This window comes from Taudactylus pleione, unplaced genomic scaffold (genome assembly GCF_031769625.1).
Source record: "Taudactylus pleione unplaced genomic scaffold, aTauple2 ptg000120l, whole genome shotgun sequence".
Taxonomy (NCBI): domain Eukaryota; kingdom Metazoa; phylum Chordata; class Amphibia; order Anura; family Myobatrachidae; genus Taudactylus; species Taudactylus pleione.
Window position 1 is genome coordinate 14695893 of NW_028284522.1, and position 13593 is coordinate 14709485.

Here is a 13593-nt window from a genome sequence, read left to right on the forward strand (position 1 = left end):
ACCAAATACTATGAGTTTGTATTTCATCTATACAGCTAAATATTATTAACAAATATACATTCACAGATTAGTCTAGTGTAGCACTGTATCCAAGTTACTTGGCTACTTATTGCAGAGATTTTATTGCTCTGTAATATCTGTAATGAGACTTTATACTCATATTTTTACAACAGTGCCTAGCACAGGGTGAATGTGCTGTATATTCTAGATCTAGACATTGGTTTTGTAACCACTGTATGTTATTAGCTTGTCGAGTCTGTTACCTTTTGCCTATTCTCTGTTACTTTTTAAGTCTTTTATATACCACCAATGATATCATACGTAGCCTTTAATAATGTCACATACAGTTTACCTAACAGTAGGCTATGAGAGAACTATAACATAACAATAACATAGTAAAGGGAACACTGGAAAGATATAAAGAGAATTATGGGGATGAGAAGACAACACATTGTACCTGTACCCACTTAAGCACATACATTAATAACAGTGTGGTAATAAGTAATGTGGAAATAGGCTCTGATTTAAACCTGACTGCTTATATGCACTGAGGGCCTGATTCAGACCTGCTTGCGAGCGCTGAGCGCTCGCAAGCAGGTCGATGTTGCCCAAGGACGCATGCGCACGACAGAGGCTGCTCCATCGTGCGCATGTGCGAGACCTGAATAACGACGGCCAAGCCATCATTATGGGTCTCGCACCAAAGGGGGCGTGCTGTCGATGGTGATTGACAGCACGCCCCTTGGTGGGCGTGCCGGGGCGTGGCTGCCCAGATGGAGGCGTTCCCATGGGAACGCCTACCGTCTGGGGCCGGCCCCACTGACATCCCTACCGCAAGGGTCTCGTCGCAAGCCCGATGGTCGTGATGGTCTTGACCATCATTTTGGCCGCTCGCTATAGCTGTGGGTGGTCACCCAGGAGGCCGCTCCAAAAACTAGGAGGGATGGCCCTGATTCAGAGCGAGCGCTCTGTCAGAGCGTCCGGCTCTGAATCAGGGCCTGAGTCTGTAGGAAGTCTAGTCAATACTAGAAGGGCGTTCCTACTATAATTTAATGCCCTCTAGCCACTCTATTGGAAGGCAACAGTTGCCTCTAGCTACAGTAGTTGATAATTATGTTTTTTTCCAGTGAATCTATGCACAGGGAACCTACAGTAACTTTCATGCAGCCAATTTTGTTTTTATTTTTGTGGTAATCCACAGATATTACAATGGAAACAGTTTGGCCTTTGTATTGGGAGAAGCTAAGGAAGAATGGTGTGCTGACGCTTGAATGTGGAATATGTTCATTAATTATTCTAAGATAATTAAACATATTACATATATTAATTCTCTCTAATCAGGCATTTGCCCCTTTTATAATTGTGTCCACCGCTGTATGCAATATGCTTTCCTGTAAATGACCCTTGACAATTGACAACATCCTTTTTATGTAAAGATGCTTAGCTGACTTTCTGGGCATTCAAGGTCGGCTTGCAATATATTATCATGTAAAGAGCCGTTTAGTTACTGAAATGGTTGCACAGTCTTTGCTCCACACATAGTTATTACCAGTGTTTGCTATTATTATCTACAGTCTGAAAATGTCTATTTATTTTCACTTGTGAATCATACCCTAAGGGTAACCTGTAAGGAGATTACTTTGTCAGCTGACATTGGCTGTCTGCATCTACAGCCAGATATTACCACAATGATTTTTTTTTTTCAAAGATTTGTCTCTTTAATTTTAAATGTATATATTTTTTACCACTGTAAAATTGTAAAATTATAAACATGACCTGATGGCATTTTGTAGAATATTTCTTTTGCAAGAGAGAAGATACAATAGCAAAAACTGAGCCAGAAAACTAGCTTTTGGCGCCAGCAAAAACCTTATACTGTGCTCACATTAGGTTACTAGAAAGTGATCAGATTACCACTTTTAATGAGACTATAAGAAAGTTCTCATTAAATATTACACATATTACTTCACATAAAAGGGCCTTTGCCAATAGAAAACAATTGGGTGAAATAGAACAACCTGTAGGTCATTAAGACTCAGGGCTTGGAGTTGTGTGCTCATATGGTAGCAAGATGGTAATGGTAGAGGGATTAATGCCGGCAGGAATATCTGATCTAAGGTGCTTGCTGATACTGTAGTTCTCTGTGAGTTGAGTAATCTTGACAGAATTTCATACGTATAGTAGATGGCTGTTTCTACTATATCACACACTTTAGATAACTTTGTCGTTTTTATTTCCTTTCCCAACATTCTTATATGTTCACACAAAAAGTTGTGGCTTTGGACTATGCATAAAAAGCCATTTTTTTTTACTCCAATACCATCAGAATTACATGCTGAGGAGAAACAGGACTCTCTCAACTGTTTTTTTAACATTTTCAGGTCTGTGGATTTTTTAGACAAACGGGTTATACATACATTTAGGTAGAACTCCTGTTAACACATTAATTTTACAAATTATATAAAAACATATATATAGTTACAAAAAGATAAGAATTTTATTGGCATCTCACCCGAACTGAATTTGACATCATATAATTTATAAGACCCTAAGGGCCGTATTCAATTAGAAGCGAAAAGCCGAGATCCGCGAGAAAGTATCGCTGATTGCGACTTTTCGCCAGGTGGAAACTTTTCTCCGGATTCAATTCCATCCGATTTTCGCATACGCGGAAAGTCAATGCAATGTAATAGGCAAAAAAGATTCACCTCTGAATAGCAGGAGAAAAGAAGTGCAAATTTTTTATTTTGGGTGCAAAGGTGGGGGAACCACTAAGAACCCTTGGAACAGCCCCCCAAAGGACAACTGCGTCAAAGAAATCCTGAAAAAACTTAGGAACATCCCAAAAAAGTACTTTGAATTTGGGGGCGAAAAACTACAAAGTGGGGGGGACAAATTTGCAAACTAGCGAAATAAGGTTCTGGGGGTGCTCTAAGAAGGGGTCAAGTGTTTTTGGGGTTGCAGGTGCTTTTATAAGGGAGGAATTTCACTTTTATTAATACTTCACTTTAGAGACATTAAAATATGCTAGCACCCATTTTCAGGTACTTATGTTCTCGCTGTTTTTCCATTTTTTTGGAATTGAATAGGGCGAATAACGGTACGCGCACGATAAGTTTCCACGGCTAAAATACGCAATGTAGGCGAAAAGTCCGGCATGCAAGACTTTATCGCGGGTGTGAATCTAACTGAATACCGCCCTAAGGGGTAGATTTACTAAAAATCGTGTCTGGTCGAGAATAAACATGCTGGGTATCGCTGGGGCACGTGTGAGTTTCTGAGGGCTGCATACTGGACTATATAGTTCATCTGTAATATATTTTATGTGGATACGATACAGAATTCTACTACAATATAATGGTAACTGTACATCACTAATTACTTTATTCACAACAAATACATAAATGTATTTGATTTCATAGTAGTAGTAAATTCTGCTGTATAGTCTATTATATACGATATACATATGTACTGTATATAAATCTATACATTGTGTTATATGCAGTATACTTTGCTTGCAATATTCTAGAGCACTTTATGTAGTTTGTACTGTATTTATATACATTTATACTGTATATGTGTGTAAAATGGACTTTTACATTTCTAATTTCCTGTATGTATACTGCAATCTAAAGTATATACTGTACTTTATGTGTGTATACACCTGTTTATTTACTATACTTAATAGTGCTTAACCTTTTTTTATCTTTTTTTAAAGAACACTTTTGTAATAATAAAATATATTTTATTTTTTTAAATTGCAACTATTTTCTTTTTTCTTTACCTATGATTAAAGGGTGTTGCTTAGTGGTATGGGCACTCCAATGACTCCTCTACAGATGTAGCCCTGTGAGGTCAGTAACAGTGCTGTTGTCAAGGAAAAAACAGAAGCCTGTTAATGACATTTACAGAAGCACCTACTAGAAGTCTTACTAGTTTAAAAATGAGGAAGTCAGTCACATTTCTTGGTAATGTATGATTAATTTATATTATTTGATGGTGAAATTAACATTTACATTTCTGCAATTGGTTACACTAATTGGCATAGCTGAAACTACCAAAATTCAACAACTTAGTTACCATGCTTGGCTTGCCCTGATGAAAGAACCGAGGCCCTGATTCAGAGCCGCTCGCTATTTGCGAGCGCTCGCTCTGAATCAGGGTGGGCCATTTTTTTTTTCACTGGCCTCCAGGCCGCTCGCTAAGCTGTGGGTGACCACCCACAGCTTTAGCGGGTGGCCTGGCGATGGTCGCGATTATCTCGACCATCGCGCTTGCGACGAGACCCTTCTGGTAGGGTCCCATCCACCGCAAGCCTCAGTGAACTTCCTGCTCTAATAGAGCAGGACGTTCTACTAGCATCACTGGTGATGTCAGTAGGGCCGCCAACAAACGGCAGGCGTTCCTTCAGGAACGCCTCCTTTTTATCCAGCCTAAAAAATGGGGCAAGCTGTCAATCACAATCAACAGACGCCCCATCTTGTAGTGAGTCCCGCAGCGAGTTAAAATTCACTCGCTAGGGGGCTCGCGCTTGCGCACTGCCCGACCATTGACCCGCTTGCGAACGCTATGCGCACGTGAGCGGGTCTGAATCAGGCCCTGAGACTCCCCTGGTGAATTTTAGGGGGTTTTTTTTGTTTCATTTTAACATAATAACTAAACACATAACTTTTTTAAATAAATGTATTAAATCACTTGAATTGACTAAAAAGCCCACAGGAACATTTATACCAGAAAACATGAAGCCAGTTAAAAGCAAATATTTAATTTTGGAGGTTAAGTTGAAAGTAGCTTGGAGTAGAACTGACTCAATATCTGGATTTTTACTGGAACAATTGACTGGAATAAAAATGTTTTGTTCCACGCGTACAGTATGCACCTGAAAACCTGCTTTTCAAAGACTCCACAGGCAATACTCTCTATTTCATTCAAGGTAGTTTAATTTAATTTGTACATTTGCCAGCAATCGCTTTCATCCGTGACAGCTGCAATATACTAGTTAAATATTTGACGTGGAATGTGAAGACATTATTTACACTTTTTGTGTTTTTTTTACCAACATATTAATTTCTTCACTGAAAGACTTTACTGCAGATCGGGCCAGGAAAAATGATCTTATTTTCCATTGAAAGTAATTACATTCCGTGAAAGAATACTTTTTTTGGCTGAGATGAGTCTAACATTCCGGTGTTCAGTTCTTTGAAGTGATAGATGGGATTAACCCCTGCACATGCTAAGGATGAGTATGAGATCCATTACCATATCTTATAGATAAGACATACAGTAATTTGGAGAACTATTTGGTCATATTAGATGGAGCTGGGCAAACATTTTCGATTGTATCTGACCCCCATTCTCAATGAATATTTAATTGTTAGAATTTCGGATGTCATCCAGGGCTTACAGAACATGTGATTGGATATAGACTTTTCACCTGCAATTGTAAAAAATTAAGCATTCGGGCCAATTATCAAGAAGGTAAAGCAGGAGATATCAAAGATACTTACCTTCCTCTGGTGGAATGGCCCGCTGTCCCTATAGATGTGGACAGAATTCATCAAGCTCCGAAATACAATATTTTCAGAGCTTGAGTGCGGGAGCACTTGCCATCTTCAGATGGCGAGTGCTCCCACTTGTGGATGGCAACACGCTCCTGGGAAGGAGATCCGGGTTGTGAAGAGGGATCCCTCTGACCCTGTCCAGTTCCTTCTGCTGGACATCGGGGTTGGTCAAGCATGCATACTACCATCACTTTTCTCCGAAAGGAGAAGTGAAGCCGCTCACGGTAAGTTGATTTTCGCGTCAGCTGTCAACGCACCGGAGCAATGGTGAATTGCTCTGGATTCCGTGGCAAGCTAGAATGTTGAGAGAGAGAGAGAGAGAGAGAGAGAGAAAATAATAGCATTGTATTATGATATTCAGATATTAAGTAGTCAGCTCATTTTGGGAATGTGTACTGGTGTCCTATTCTGTAAAGGGTTTAATATAATTTCTTTATCTTCATAATCAGTTTCCCTTATCTACTGTGTATATAAAGTAATAGAATTGTAGTTTGATGATATGTTGTAGTGTATAGTGTCTTATGTCTGTATAAAGCGTAATAGAATGTTATCATGGTTATGTACAGTGGTCAGGTGAAATTGTAGAGTGCCCTATATCTGTATAGAGTATAATAGAATGGTATTATGATTACGTTCAGTGACCAGATGATGTTGTACATGTGTAGTGTCCAACAGTATGTCTGTATAGTGTGTTATAGAATGGTATTATCGTCATGTCAGGGACGTGTGGTGAGGTCAATGGCTGGGGAGGCACTGGCTAGTATCAAAGTGATGTCGTGCTGGGTACACATTGTGTAGTCGTGTGTCCCCAGCTTCACATAGAAGGTGCCAGTCTCTGCATAGTGACTAGATGCCAGCCACTGGTGTCTGCAGGGAAACCCCATATCCTGTTACACAACGATATACCCAGTGAAGTACCCAGATAGTGTTCTTTTTACCCACAGCGTTCACTCCTCACCTTTTTCTCCTTTGTGTATTTCCTCTGTCTGCGTATTCCAATTTCCTTCCCTCCTTAGTGCTGCTGCTTCTGAGCTCCGATGCCTAAGTACTTCCTGGACTGATCGTCAGAGGTGTCCATCAGAGCTCAAGGTACACCCCCTCACAGTGAGGCATGCCTCCATTATCTCCTTTTCTCTCTGTTTTATTAGCTGCCTTGTGGCCCAGCCCCCAGCTCCAGGCATTGTCTGAGCTATCAGCTATACACCTCTCCCTGTATTTCCAGCGAGTTCTGCAATTTTGGTGAGTTTTACCTATAAACATGATCAGAATAATACAAAAAAGATTTTTATAAGTTATAAATATCTTATTTGTATTATTCTAATCATTTTTATAGTCAAAACTCTGCAGTCTGACAGGGAGTATGACAGAGGAGGCCCTGCCTACCCTGACTGCATGTCCCTGGGTTACAGTATGTCCAGTGGTTGTGTTATACTCTATAAGGTACAGTAGGTGTAATGTTCCAGGGCTGCTTAGAGTGTCCTGAAAATAGCACAAACAGATGTACTGAATATTCCTTATTATTATATACTCCTTTTTATGTTTTTATAACATGGACCAACAAAAAAATATTTTTACGAAAAAATCTATGGAGATATATATATATATATTTTTTATTTAGTGATCTCCGGCTTCAGCTTAATTTGAGGCTCAGCTTCATTGGGTTTTCACAGCAAACATACTTTTCTCACTGTGTTTCTCTTTATAATCTATAAACACTTCTAGGCTTAAACTCAACTCTTCTCAAGTGTTTTGGAAAATATTCCTGTTGAAGGATTACGCTCACTGACGAAAATAAGTGCACTATCACTACAGTCTGTAACATTTTTAACTCATTTGTAAAATAAGTTTTCTTTCTAACCTTTGTCCATTAATATACAGTATATATTGACAGAACTAGCCACTATCCAAATGCTTTCAATAGGCCACAAGAAAATACACCATGTCACTAAAACTTCCTGCATCAATGTGATTTCAACTTACTGTAAATTACATTACTATATTCTGTTGTAGGACCTCACTAACTAAGTAACTAAATAACTAACTAACTAAATAACTGTAACTAACTCATTTCCTTGATTCTGTGACGTCCTGCTTATTCCATTCCCCTCATTAAAAAATTTCAAAGCACCTGTTACACGGAGCCCAGTACTCACTAACATAATTACACCGGTGGACAGAACACTAATTCCTACAAGATCAGCACATTAATCTGAAAAGCTCTGTGTTGCTGGGTGTAGTCAAGTGATTTTCTGGAGCTAATAAACTTGAGGAGGTAAATACTGATTTCAATAACACACTTTGGACCTAATATTTTGATTAATTATACCATTTCAATATAGATTAAGAATAGCTTCAGATAAGTTGATGTTTATTTTTCCTTCAAGGGGGCCTCAAATATTAGTGGCATACAATATTCCCTGTGAATCATATGTAAATCAAAGATAATAGACATTTCTCTATTAAAACATGCTGCTTGCAATGTAATCCAGACAAAAGCCAGGAGTCACAGGTGGAAATGTACATACAAGTGTAACCTCAAACAAATAATATAAAGGGTACATTGCATAGGAAATACAGTTCTCCTAAATTATTAAGGAGCAATCTTGATGCCTTTGATAGTAACCAGCAATAGAGGATGCATCCAGCTGTTATATATCACTGTTATGTCATTCATTTCTAATGTGACCAATAGTTTTTATGTTTTTCCAGAAAGATATAACACAGATGTTGGATGTGAGTTTTTCCCTCTAGACACGTCCAATTATATTATCTTAATATTTTTCATATTGTGCCCTGTGGCATATTGATCATGTGTGTAAAAAGTATTAATAAAACAGTTTTTCTTATAAACTATATTATATTTAGAATAAGAATAGCATTATATAGACATACTTAAGAAATGAGGCGCCTGGAATGCATTCAGAGAAATATATTGCCTAAGGAGCATGGGCAACATCTCTATCAGATATATCTATATATTATATATGTTCATGGCCACTTTATACAGCAAATAAAATTACCACCAGGAATCAGACATCATGTAACGGGCCATCCATACCATTTATGGAAGAGCCCACATTGGGCCAAATGTACAGTAGTAGCCTGCGAGTTGTGCCAAAGGCAGGGTCAATTGCTGAAATCTCGACATTTGCCTCAACTTGCAGGCTATTACATGTTGCCCTTAGCCCACCACACTGCATGGAGGAGTCCTGGTACAGTAGCTGGCTTTCAGCATCAGGTACCGGAAGGTCCTCCCAGTTGGAGGGAGAGGCGAACTGTCCACCACTTGCTGAATGAGACTGACAGAGCTTTGACTAGTGCCATGTGCTGACATTTGTCTAAAACACAATGGAGCCTGCTGCATTATTCCTACCCTTTTAACAAATACCCTAAACTGTACAGTATTAGTTTGTTACATTTACTGGCACCCCAGGAATAGGAGCCTAATCGTGCTGATAACACTCTACAACCAATTTAATAAAAGATGGAGTGTACTATAAAAAGGGTTTAGACCTTTAGATTTCTCTTTATAAACTACAATCTGTTTGTACACATCTGAAATATTAGGATACAACACAACCTTAAATAATTGTCAATTAGAGTACTCATTTTTATTTTATTTTGTGCATCTATAACTTTGTGGGCCCCATAGCAACATTTTGAATAGGCCCATTACTTCCAAAGACACTTCTCTCTCCACCATGGTTGTTCATTTTATGCCCCATGGTAGTGCCCTAGATCACATTATGCCACATCATGCCCCTTGTATAAAATATGCCACATTGTGATGCCTTCAGTTCACATTATGCCACACAGTTGCCCCAGTTGTGTCTCCATTTCACACTATGCCATGCAGTGCCTGCGATTCACACTATGCCACTCAGTGCCCCTGGTTCACATTATGTCACACACTGCCGCCAGTTTATATTAAGCAACTCAGAGCCCGCATTTCATAGTATGCCACATTGCAGTGCTCTCAGTTCACATTATACCTCACAGTGTCCCCAGTTCATATTGGCAGGCTCCTGCTTATCACATTCCTCGACCTTGGCTGGTTACTTACCAGTCACACTTACTTTGCTGCATGCGATCTACTGCATGGTGGTGGGCTGGTATATAGGGACAGTCTAAAAAATAAATACAATACTCCATATTTACTTAAATTCATGTTAATATTTACTTTACTATTACATATTCTCTACATAGCTGGTTTTAGTCAAATTATTGTACAGTAGTCATGTATTAAAGGGTGCATAATAAAAAGTTTTATTACCCATTGCAACTAAGCCATGAATTTTCTTGTGCAGATAAGAAAATTAAAACAAATATAGGTTATGTTTCTATGGATTGCAGGGCCTTTTATCTTCATAAATGTTTTCTAATGCTTTAACTACAGTATAATGACAAAGTCTGTTGGATAAAAAAGTTATAATTTGCAGCAAATCTTCAAAATTATCTTCAGGACTGCAATATTTGCAGATTGAGGGTCTGATTCAGAATTGGACTCAAAATGAATGTAATTTGTGATTGAAAAAGTTGCAAGAAAAAATATGGTATTTCTGCCAATATGCTGAGCTCAAGATGTGTTTGGCAACAGTAGCATATGTGTCCACTTTACACCAAACACATGTCACATGTTTACGTGCTACTTGTGCACATGTTTTAAATGAAATGCTTTATGTGTAAGAAATGCAAACACTATTAAGCAGCAATTAAACCACAAAATCCTCTCTAGTACAGTCTTGAGTACTCAAAAAAAAGCTTAAGCTAGTATTTCCCAAATTGTGTGCCATGGCATGTCAGTGTTCCGCAAGGCACTTGCAGGGGAGCCACACAGGGCCACCTTCAGGTCAGGACTGACGGGACTATAGTCCCAGGCCCGGATAGAGCTCCCAGTGGCAGATTGGACTGCTGGGAGCTCAGGACAGTTCCCACTAGGCTGAACAGGGCCCTGAGCTTCCCTCAGTGGCTTGCCAGGTTCACAGCCCCTGGCTCCCCCCTTTGCAGGGCCGATTAACAGTCCCAGCCACAAGGGCATGACTGTACAGTGCAATTTATTTTGTTTTCTTTATTGTGTCACTGACAGGAGTCACAATATGAAAAGAAGCAGGTACCAGCCAGGCTGGAGAGACATGCTGGGTCTGGAGACACACACTAGGGTTGGAGACACACATGATGGGACTGGGGCTGGAGAGACACACTGGATCTGAAGAAACACACATGCTGGGGCTGAAGAGACACATGCTGGGGCTGGAGCTGGGGAGACATGCGCTGGGGCTGGAGAGACACAAGGAGGCTGGACCTGGGGAGACAGAAGGGGTGCTGGCTGGAGAGGCAGAAGGGGTGCTGGCTGAAGCCTGGAGAGACAGGAGGGTGCTGCTGGGGAGACAGAAGGGGTGCTGGCTGGGGATACAGAATGCATTATTTCAACTGCTAGATTTATACTGCTTGACATCAATTAAGCAAGGCACTCCATCTACCACGGATAGATATTGCAGTGCAGATAGACCTGATTATATGGCATTAAATTTATTACTTAGTGAACGCTCTACTAGCACGGGAGCATCAATGACGTAGAGCAGGCATGTCAAACATGTGGCCCATATAAATATTTTATGAGGCCCAACAGTGTGGGCCCACATATATATAATATGCGGCCCACATCCAGGCAACGTTCGGACTTCAGCTCTGATCGGGCAGTGTTTACTCTATTTAAAGCTGGCAATGCTGGTTTCTGAAGCGATCAGAAGCCTCTGATCGCTTCAGAGGCAAGGAATTCCCAGTGATGTAGTGCGCCGGTGATGTCATGACGTCATACAAAAGTTGTTGCAAAGGGCAACCGAAGACAAAAACTTGCTTTTTGGGGCACTTTTCAAAAAATAATCATTGAAAATTAAATAACAGATAATAAATTATTAAAATTTTTTAAACTTTATTAAATTCCCTCTAAAAAGAGTCATAATTATTACACTCTGAATTAACAAACAACAATAAACATTTAGTGATATCAAACAGATCATACTGAGATGTCATACCATAATGTATATGAAAGGCGAAAATTTCTCTCTAATAAATCGTTCTAAATGAACCCTGAGGTAGAAAATTAAAAAATATGATGTATAAATACACTTTAGTCCTCAGGGGTAGACCACTCAAATTTACTGATAATGGAACCTCTGTAAATATATTAAATATTAGAATGGAAATAAATGAAAATATATGGGCACAGCATAATAGAACTGAAACACAAAATATACTCTATCTGCTTGAAATAAATTAATAAATAACTGTGTCATGTAAAGGGCACTGTGATTGTACCTTTTTACCAATTCATCAGGGGTCCCTGACTGAAAATGAAGACACAATCAAAATAGTAATACAATGTATATAGGGGGTCATTCAGACCTGCTCGCGAGCGGCAGGATGCTCGCAAGCGGGTTGATGTTCCCCACTGTGCATGCACATGACTGAGGGAGCTCCGTCGTGCGCATGTGCAAGACTCGGCGAGCGACGGGCTCACCATCGCTCCGGGTCTTGCACCAAAGGGGGCGTGCTGTCGATGTTGATTTACAGCACGCCCCCTTTGGTGGGCATGCCGGGGGCGTGCATGCCAGACGGAGGTGTTCCCATGGGAACGCCTACCGTCTCAAGCCGGCCCCACTGACATCACTAGTGATGTCAGTGGGAGTGATTTTTGCTCTGATAGAGCCAAAATCACTCCAGGGCTTGCGGCAGCGAGACCCTACCGCAGGGTCTCCGTCGCAAGCCCGATGGTCGCGATGGTCAAGACCATCGCGACCATCATCATGGATGCTCGCTATAGCTGTTTGTGGTAACCCACAGCTATGCGAGCGTCCATGAGGATGCTCCAAAAAAAGGTAGGAGGGCCCTGATTCAGAGCGAGCGCTCTGGTCAGAGTGTTCAGCTCTGAATCAGGCCCACAGGTGAATGAATACAGGCAGAATCAATTACTGCAAATGGACGAGAGAAAATAAATGAATCACAATGGATGTTAATCAGTGACTCCTGTCTTCAGAATAAACAGGACTTGTCTAAAGCACATATGTACATAAACCTGAAACATGATTAGATCTAAAAACACAATCTAGATCTAAATGAAGCAGAGATACTGTATTATAATAAGGTCAGTCTAAGTGGAAGGGATTGCATAATTGGGTTACTCATCCCAGTTGTGACAGATCTATAAATTGATGCTGCTCAACTAACCACATGAATAAAGATATATAGTTAAGTCACTTTTAGTGGAGAAGATCTGTGCTGAAATAATCCACAACACATAGTCAATTAGATAATGCAATACAATGGTATTAAATCAACTGAATAAATATGGAGAATTTCAAGTCATCTAGGTCAATGAGTGAAAAAAGTGAGGTCCAGGGTGAGGGAATTTAATAAAGTTTAAAAAATTTTAATAACTTATTATCTGTTATTTAATTTTCAATGATTATTTTTTGAAGAGTGCCCCAAAAAGCAAGTTTTTATCTTCGGTTGCCCCTTGCAACAACTTTTGTATGTGTATTATACAAATACTTTGGGTGCACCACCAATAGAGGGTCATCAAATAATTAATATTGCATGATTGACCATAATTTTGTTTTTTTCTAGATATCCTTATCATATTTTCATTAACGGTGTGGATTCTTCACATTTTCTAGACAGTTATTTTGCTGAGTTTATCTCAGTTTCTGAATCCAGCATGATATTATTTTCATTTTTCTATTTTTCTATTTATACTTGTCACTTCCCTTATTTACACCTGGGCACACATATATATTTTTTTCTTTATAGCTGGCCTTTGCCTCACATAGTTTATCATCATCTTTTTCTTCTTCTTTTGCATTATATGACTGAGTATGACTAGTTTCCATCTCAAAACAGAATTGCACAATAGAAGACATACGAATGATCTTGAGAATATATTCCCCATTGAGACTCTTAATAGTGACTTTAATTCCGGTTGGGATGAGGACCTTGTTAAATTGAAACAGACTCTACAAAACAGACAAGAATC